This window comes from Neovison vison, chromosome 1 (assembly GCF_020171115.1).
Source record: "Neovison vison isolate M4711 chromosome 1, ASM_NN_V1, whole genome shotgun sequence".
NCBI classification, from domain to species: Eukaryota; Metazoa; Chordata; class Mammalia; order Carnivora; family Mustelidae; genus Neogale; species Neogale vison.
This window is the reverse complement of record NC_058091.1, coordinates 303,042,332-303,050,482: the sequence shown is the minus strand read 5'-3', so window position 1 is coordinate 303,050,482 and position 8,151 is coordinate 303,042,332. Positions and strand designations below refer to the sequence as shown.

Here is an 8,151-nt window from a genome sequence, read left to right as displayed (position 1 = left end):
CTGCCTATGATGCGCTTTATTCACTTGTGACAATGCTGTAACATCAATCATGTCTTTGCCGTTGCAACTGCAGCCATTATGCCGCCCAGTCCTCTCCCTGTAATTATTTTTCAAGTCGTTTCCAGAGTGCTTCATAAAATATTTTTAATGCCACTCTCTGGAAACAGAAATAAATTAATTCCATTTTCCAGGGCTTTAAGAAATGTCTCTTTATTTTAGCTTGAAGTTAATTTTGTAAAGCTACCTTTGCCAGAGGCGTGCAATGTAGCATTTTTTGTGCATAAGGATTTTGTTGCAATCTAGGGAAAAAAATGCTATTTGACAGTGAAGTCTTTTTTTTTTTTTTTTTTGGCTTGGGAGGGGGCAGCCAGCAACCTTCCCATTCCCTCTCCATATGCTTCAACTTTTACGTCTGCTTTGCCATCTATTCCATTAACATGATGATGAATGAAAGTCTCCAGAATTTTGAATACCTTGAAAAGAAGCCAATGCCTTCCCTTTGGAGGCTGCATTGAAAATAAATAACAATAAAAACAGGGTGATCCAGGCTTCTGAAGTCTTTAAAGACAAGATCACTGTGATCTTTGCAGCTCTGCTGTGGGAAAGAGGACAGCATTTCACATTTCTGGCATTACTAATGACAACGCAGCAACTGGAAGCAAGCATGAATTTCTGGGAGTAGCACTAGGATACGGGGCTCCTGCTGTGTAGCTCACCAGATTCTTGCTCTGCACAGCTGCCTTCTCAGTTGGGGGTTTTAAATCAGCACAGTGAGAAAAGATAGAAATGACCAGGATGCATCTTCCTCACTATGAGAAAAAGGTAATGTTCAATTAACGCTTCAGTTTTCTGTTTTCCGACAGATTTATTTTTATTTTTTAATTTTTTTATTTTGCTTTGGATCTTTTTTGTTGTTGGTGGTGGTATTCCTTTTCATTTCACGGAATAAAATGCTTAAACTAAAAATATCTTTGTGCTTGCAGTAATGGGAGAAAGATTCTGAACTTCTCAGGGCTTTGCTGAAATCAATAAGAGTTGGAGAAATTATAGTGTTTTAAAAAAAATGTGTACATGCACACCTACAGGATATTAATGTGTGATCATACTCACTTAGCTCTGCTTGCCTGAGACAGTAAAACTATCAGAATGGAAAGAGTAGAGCCTGTTTTAAGTGCTTCAGTAAACGCAACGTCTGATTTGTTGAGAACACCTACATCTTCTGTTATGTGTAGGATGGTGTTTACCATGGTGGGTGTTAATGCGAGTCCGCTTTAAGGTTGGTTTGTTTACTAACAAGAACAATAATAAAAAGTTAATTTCTACAAAGCAATATTCTTCATCTTCCAGCCATAAAGAAATGTATTATCTTTATTTATACTTGTTGCAAATTGTTTACAATTGCATACATAGAGATAAACAAACATGATTTTATAGAATCCTGTTCTCCATACAGTTACTTTGTTTTATGTTCTTACAGACAAGCTCACAAGGGTTCTTAGCTATACCCCTTTTTTCTCTTTAAGAACAACTAATTTTTTCAAGCCCAGAATGATAGGAGAAAACAAGCTATGTGGTATGTGGACATGTGCATGCAGCTGTGAATGTAAGCTTAAGTGACCTAGGTCTTATGAATTTCCTCTCCGATTTTCATTAGCCTTCTGGTTGGAAAGATCAACCAGAGATCAACCAGTATTATTCAGGCTCAAACTACCTTTGAGCCTGAATAATATTCTTAAGAATGAATTTCAGAGGTTGAGTGCTCACTGAAAACATGTTAATTCAGTTTTATTTTAAGGTTTGATCCAAAATATTGATTGTTACCACTTTAGTGATCACTCGCTATAAAATCTGGTCAGCAGTTCATTTTATAAACGTTTATTATGTGCCAGGCACTGGGCTTGGCAACAAAAAGATAAGCATGTGGTTCTCACTCTCAAGTCATTTATAGCCTAATCCTTTTGATCAAAGAGTTATTTTCTGAAGAAGGATGTTATTTAACTACATTGCTATACAACTCATCTTGGAAGAGAATTTTGCAAAATCTATTGAACTTCATCGCAAAGTAGAATAACACTTGCCTGGTGGGTAAATGATATACGAAGGATTAATTTTTACCTACCAAGGCAACAACTATGTATTGAATCACAACATTGTGCCAGGCACTGGGAGAGAGCAGCAAGCAAAACAGAGCCTTTACCATGGAGCTTACTTTCTACCAGGGACCAAGGTTTAAGAGGTAGCATAAACTTTCATACTTGTTCTCAGAAAAGTAAAGAGGCAAGAGTGACCCAGAAATTGAACTTAGTGACTTGATACTATAACAATTCAATATAAGAACCTACTTGCTTCTCATATTGAACTAAGATGACCCAAAGGAAAAGAAAGAACTTCTATGAATGTTAGGATGCACCTTCAGAATACTTAGAAGCAACTTTAAAACTCCAACAAATTGTTTGTTGTAATACTGTTCTTCTAAATTCTGCACTAAGAAGACTGTGTAAAAGTCATTTTACATTATTCACACAGTGTAATGATTTTAACTTCCTGATGCTCCCAAGGGACCAAGTTTCTTAGCAATCGTTTCCCTGGTGTTTTCTCGACCCATGAACTGGCAAAATATACAGATTCTTAATGTCCCCTGAAATTGCTATATCTTCTCGTTGACCTGCTTTAGTTACTAGTGACACTGTTCACTGAGCATGCTTCTGGGATTCCACCAAGGAAGGCATTTGGAAAACATTTATATCCACTCTCTTTCTCATTTTGGATACCTCGTTTTGTTTTTTTGTTTTTTTTTCTATTTTAACACTGTAGTGGAATACACTTCCCCTACTTTCTTTGTTGATATCTTTCTTGGTTTCTATCTTTGGTTCTTTCCTGATTTTTACCTCACGTCTATCTATCTATCTATCATCATCTATCTGTTTACTCTATCATCTATCAATCTAAAAATAAGCATCTAATCTTTTTTAGCTCACACTCAGGTATTCCAAATACATTTTTCCATTGTTACCTCTGTTATAACACTGGACTGCACTGAGACATGACCAACGTCTTGCAAAGTGGTCTGTGAAGGATTTCATTTACCTGATATGAAAGAAAAGCATATCTGGCATGGTCCCTTTTCCCTTTCCTGAAGGCAGAATGGGCTGCTGAGAGCATATGCTGTTATTTTGTGACCAGGAAGAGGCTGACATGAGGAAATACCGAGAGAATTTCAGGTATGCTAGTCCTGCCATGGTAAAACAACCATGGCTAAAACAGTGCCGCCTGCCTCCCTCAAGACTCCTTGCCATGTCAGAAAAATAAACCAATATCTCTTAAGTCATTCTCACTGGTGTTTTCTGTTATTTTTAGTAGAAGCATTCCTAACTGATACCGCATGCATAAATAATGTATTAGAGAGTGTTAAAGTTGAGCATTGTGGTATAAAATAGAACACTTAACAATAAAGGCAAAATGCAATTCTCATCTTCAAGAATTTTATAGCAACATTTTATGTAGTAAGCAAATAGGAATCAAAAGACTTCCTGATATTCACTCAAAGTCTGAGACCAATTTTCAAAGGCTTTTTTTTTTTCATTCTTTCCTGGTATTCATGTAAAATACGGGTTGCATTATTTCTAAACTTCATTGGATGCCTAAATTATTATTATTTTTAAAGATTTTATTTATTTATTTGAGAGAGAGAGAGAGAATGAGGGGGAGAGGTCTGAGGGAGAAGCAGACTCCCCACGGAGTTGGGAGCCTGATGCGGGACTCTGGGATCAAGACCTCAGTCGAAGGTAGGGGCCCAACCAACTGAGCCACCCAGGAGCCCAGGATGCTTAAATTATTAATTTCATTAAAATAAAATGTATTTTGAATCTATGGATTTATAACACTACCTGTTGAATGATATTTTCAAATTTGTATTCCTTGGATATTCTGGCCATGAAAAAAGTTGTACTTTTACTGTTTATACCTAGGATTCTGTGCACTTTATATTGAAAAATCTGGTCTCTGAGTATGAGCATGTGATATGTCATTATCCACTCTCTGTAAACCTGCTTTATTTAGTTATTTACCTACTGAAATTAGCATAAAAGATATTTGAAAGCATCTTTTAGGAAGAAGTGTTCCCAGCACAACTCTATACAATCTCATTCATTTCCCCCCCTTTTTGTTAAGACAAAGTCCAGACAAAATAATTCCACTAATATGAAGGTATGTCTGAGCACTAGGTTTTCTAGACTTTTTATGAAATGACTATGCAATTGTATGAAATAGACATTGAAAAGTTTCATTGATTGCAACACAAATGTTTTCAAATTGCTTTGGAGAGGCATAAAATGTTACCATAAATAAAATGTTACCATACCATTTAAAAGAATATAGGAGCAATGTGAATTCAAGGTGAATTGATCATAAATGACATTAATTTCAAGGTCTATTTTATTCATTTCATCTTATAATAATATGGGGTTATGAGAGCTCATCAAATTTCAGTTGCTCTCACCAGGCTTTTTTTTGGTGACGATTGGTTGACGTTTAACTCTGATTTATAATTGGTAGATATTGGAAACCGAGATGCGCAAAGAAGCTGCTATTGGAAATAGAGAATAGGTAACAGAAATCAGAGAACTGATAGCAAGAAAAAAGCTTTAAATATAGAAAATGAAAGAAAGAATGAATAAAAGTAAGCAGGAAAAATGTGCTTGTATTTGTGTGTGTGTGTGTGTGTGTGTGTGTGCGCGTGCGTGCATGAGAAAAAGGTAATGTTCAATTAACGCTTCAGTTTTCTGTGGGATAATTAGGGAAGGAGAATGAAAATGCATCAATATAGAGGTTGTGTCTTTCTTTTTCATGAGATGATGAAACTATTGCCAGGTAATTATCATGATCTCTTGTTTTCCAGAGTAATATGCAGCCCATGAACTGGAGAGACGACCTGGGACATAAAAATGAGGGCTTCTCGCTTTCCTTGAAGCCATCTAGCATCTCTGGGTGGTAGTCGAGTAGCAAACAAACAGAGATGCCTTTTCTCACATGCTGGAAGCAGTCACCCCTGTTGCCAAGGAAACATGCTCAGGAGGGAAGGGTCACCTTTGGAGACAATTGGAAGACTTCAAAAGCAGATCAATAGAGAAATGCATAAGACCTGAACTTCCTCACTAATGTTGTCTCCTATTTTAAATGCCATTTGCAGCAAACACTTGCTTATGTGATTACTACGTACTAGGAAGCAGGAAGGCAAAATCGAATGTGTAATAAGTCGAGCCCAGTATTTCTAAGCTGCGCTCTTGAAAGCCTGCGGTTTGGGAAGAGATGTTGTAAAAGGGGCAATGAGCAACATCAGCAGCCTAAATGAGGGCCCGACATCCACGTTGAAAGAGAGGAGCCGTGTGTGATACTTCATTTGAAGAAAACGTTCAACTCATTAGAGACACACAGGGTCGTAACTCGTACAAGCACATGTGATTATACTTCGTCTAAATTGGCGAAACTTTCATTTTAATTTCTGAAAATGTCACATACTAGGTCTGAAAAGTTTTTGTGTCAGTAATGCACAGTTTCACTCATTTGTTTGTTTGCTTGTTCTTTTACCAACTATTTATGATTTCACACTAGGAGTCAGGTGCTTCTTGGGAGGTGAGAGCTGAATAGCACACTGTCCCTGCATTGAAGGTTTGGGGGGCTCCATCTGGTGAGGAAGGTAGACAAGGAAACAATGGAAGCACTTGCAGAGGGAACAGGGAGGGATCCTTGGAATTCCTCCTGCGAGCAGGAGGAAAGGCTTTGGGGGAGAGAAAATGCTTTTAGCTTTGAAGAGAGGATAAGCGTTGAGCAGGGAACCCAGGGTCGGAGGGACATTCTATACAGCAAATGCAAAGGGCAGCGAGAAGAAGGACAGGTTCATTGGCGTCCTGTTGATCAAAGATCAGCACATATTTGGGATGTGGACATGGCGTTCAAAAAGGAAAATGGGCCTGGATCATAAGAAAATCCTGATAGAGTATTAAAACATTTATACCTTAGTGTTAGTTTTCCAGATTTTTCTTTTCTGTCTTTAGGGATAGCTAATGCATTGCTTAACCTTATAGTAAACAGAGCTCTAACTAGGTGGGTATTATTTTCTCTCCCATTTTGAATCCAGTTATTTACAAAAACCTCTGTGCTTTCAGATGGCTTACGGAATTGGAACTTCTGTGACTATTTATTATCTGAAGCAAGAATTGTAAAATCTAGGGATAAACCCTCTTGCTATTAGAACGCACAATAATACTTGATTTATCAAAACTACAAATAATGGAATTTTATAGTAAGAGTTAGGGTGGCCTCCACTTTCAAAGGATCAGGTAGAATTAAGCTCTCAGTGCAATCATTTCTTAAAAATCAGGTATCTTTCTTTTTGTCAGAAAATTCAAAAGTAACAAATGCAGAGAGCTGTTTTGATTACTAACAGGTTATGTTTCACACTGAAATGCACCTCGTTAAATCTGTATGAGGGACAAGAATGAAACTTTGTGTATAAGAAAATTTGGAGGGTGGGGATGTTTGAGAGCTAAAGCTTTTTGGCATCATTTAGGTTAGCCACCTGTTCTAGCCTGCATTTGCTGAATAAATTAGATGCTCTCGGGAGAGTGTATGCAGCTGATTGGTCTGCCCTGTTACCAAGGCAACCATTTTTCTCTCTGCTCTATGACTCTGAAAGGGTTCATAACCCATTAGTGCTCCTCTGAGCAGGAACAAGAGAAAAAAAAATTTTTTTTCTTGTCCTTCTTTCTTTCTTTCTTCAAGTTCTTTTATAAATTTCTGGTCAAGATGATAGGATTAGTGGAATTTAACAGAAACTATTATTATATTGTTTATTTCAGCAGTACATTTTCCAGATGTTTGAAAAACTTACGTCCAAACCTAAAGGCACATAAATAACAACTAAAAGGAGGGATGCTAATGATAACTAATTTTCAAAAAATTGAAAAAATTTTCAATCTCAAGAGGAGTTCATCTAAGGTAATAGATGTAAAAACAAACTCTTAGAATTTGGTCCAAAAGGCAGTGAAAGAAAGGCTATTTCCCCAAAATTATTCCGGCTATTATTTCTGTGAGGATTTTCTCACTGTGCAGAGGTGACGAGACATGAAAGAGGAACAATTTAGCAAAGGTTTTTTTAAAATCAGATTCATCAACCCGTAAATTCTGGAAAGTCAGTGATCATTTTCTGAATGCTAAAGGGCTGTGGAACGGGGTGGGGGAGGGTGGGGTACTTAAACCATGGTAATACCAGGGAACGAACACAGGTTTTCACCCAGAAGTTACATGTAGACCTCAGCCTATTTGTATTCTTCTGTTTTGTCAACCATATTTATCTTTCCTCTCTAACTCAGTGGGCTGCCTCTTTGTATTCAAAATCTTCATGCATTAAGAAACAAAACAAGAACAGTGGGCCTCCTCAAACGAATAAATTCCTTCTAGCACCTACCTTGTAGCAGGAATGCTACATTTTATCCCATTTGCTTCATTCTTTCTGTCAACTCAGTGAGGCAGATGTCATTGATCCTGTCTTGCAATTGAGTGGATTACATAATTTGCCGAAGGTGGCACTCATTTTTGATTCTAGTTCTTTCTCAAGCCATGTTTTTCCACCATTCTCTAGGGTCTCTGAAATTCTTCAGCAGTACTAACAGGACATGTCCTTTCTGAACACTGAAATCTTGGGGGAAAAAAACAAAACGAATGGAATATTAAAACATTTAAATGGAGCCTCTTGGAGGACGTCTTGTTCTTTTATTTGGGGTTTTTTCACAATAAATGTTTGCCTCATTTATTACAGCACTAAAGCTTTTGTACATATTCATTAAGAGGGAGACTTCATCATACATAGAAATTCCTTTGACATTTTTTATTATCTTTCTATAAATACTAGAGAAACTTATTAAAATTGTACTTCCCATGCTTATCTAGCTACTATCTTATTTGTTGTTGTTGCCAGTGAGGACCGCTAGGATCCCTGGGACAAATTAGGCTCATATTTTGATCATGGACAAACCTTAACATAATTAGACTTAATCCAATTTTTGATTTTCTACAGATTTTGATTCTGCATTCTGAGATTTCAAAGCTGGAGTAGGTATTTTCAAAGAAACAGTTCTTTACTAGGTACAGGGA

At 37.1% G+C, this 8,151-nt stretch overlaps 1 long non-coding RNA gene across 1 annotated transcript; it reads left to right on the top strand.

The window, feature by feature from the left end:
- The first annotated feature begins 454 nt into the window (after positions 1 to 454).
- On the top strand, positions 455 to 7,823 carry LOC122895840. Its single transcript, XR_006382322.1, has 2 exons — positions 455 to 822; positions 4,898 to 7,823. It is a non-coding gene; the product is annotated as an uncharacterized LOC122895840 (long non-coding RNA).
- Positions 7,824 to 8,151: the final 328 nt, after the last annotated feature.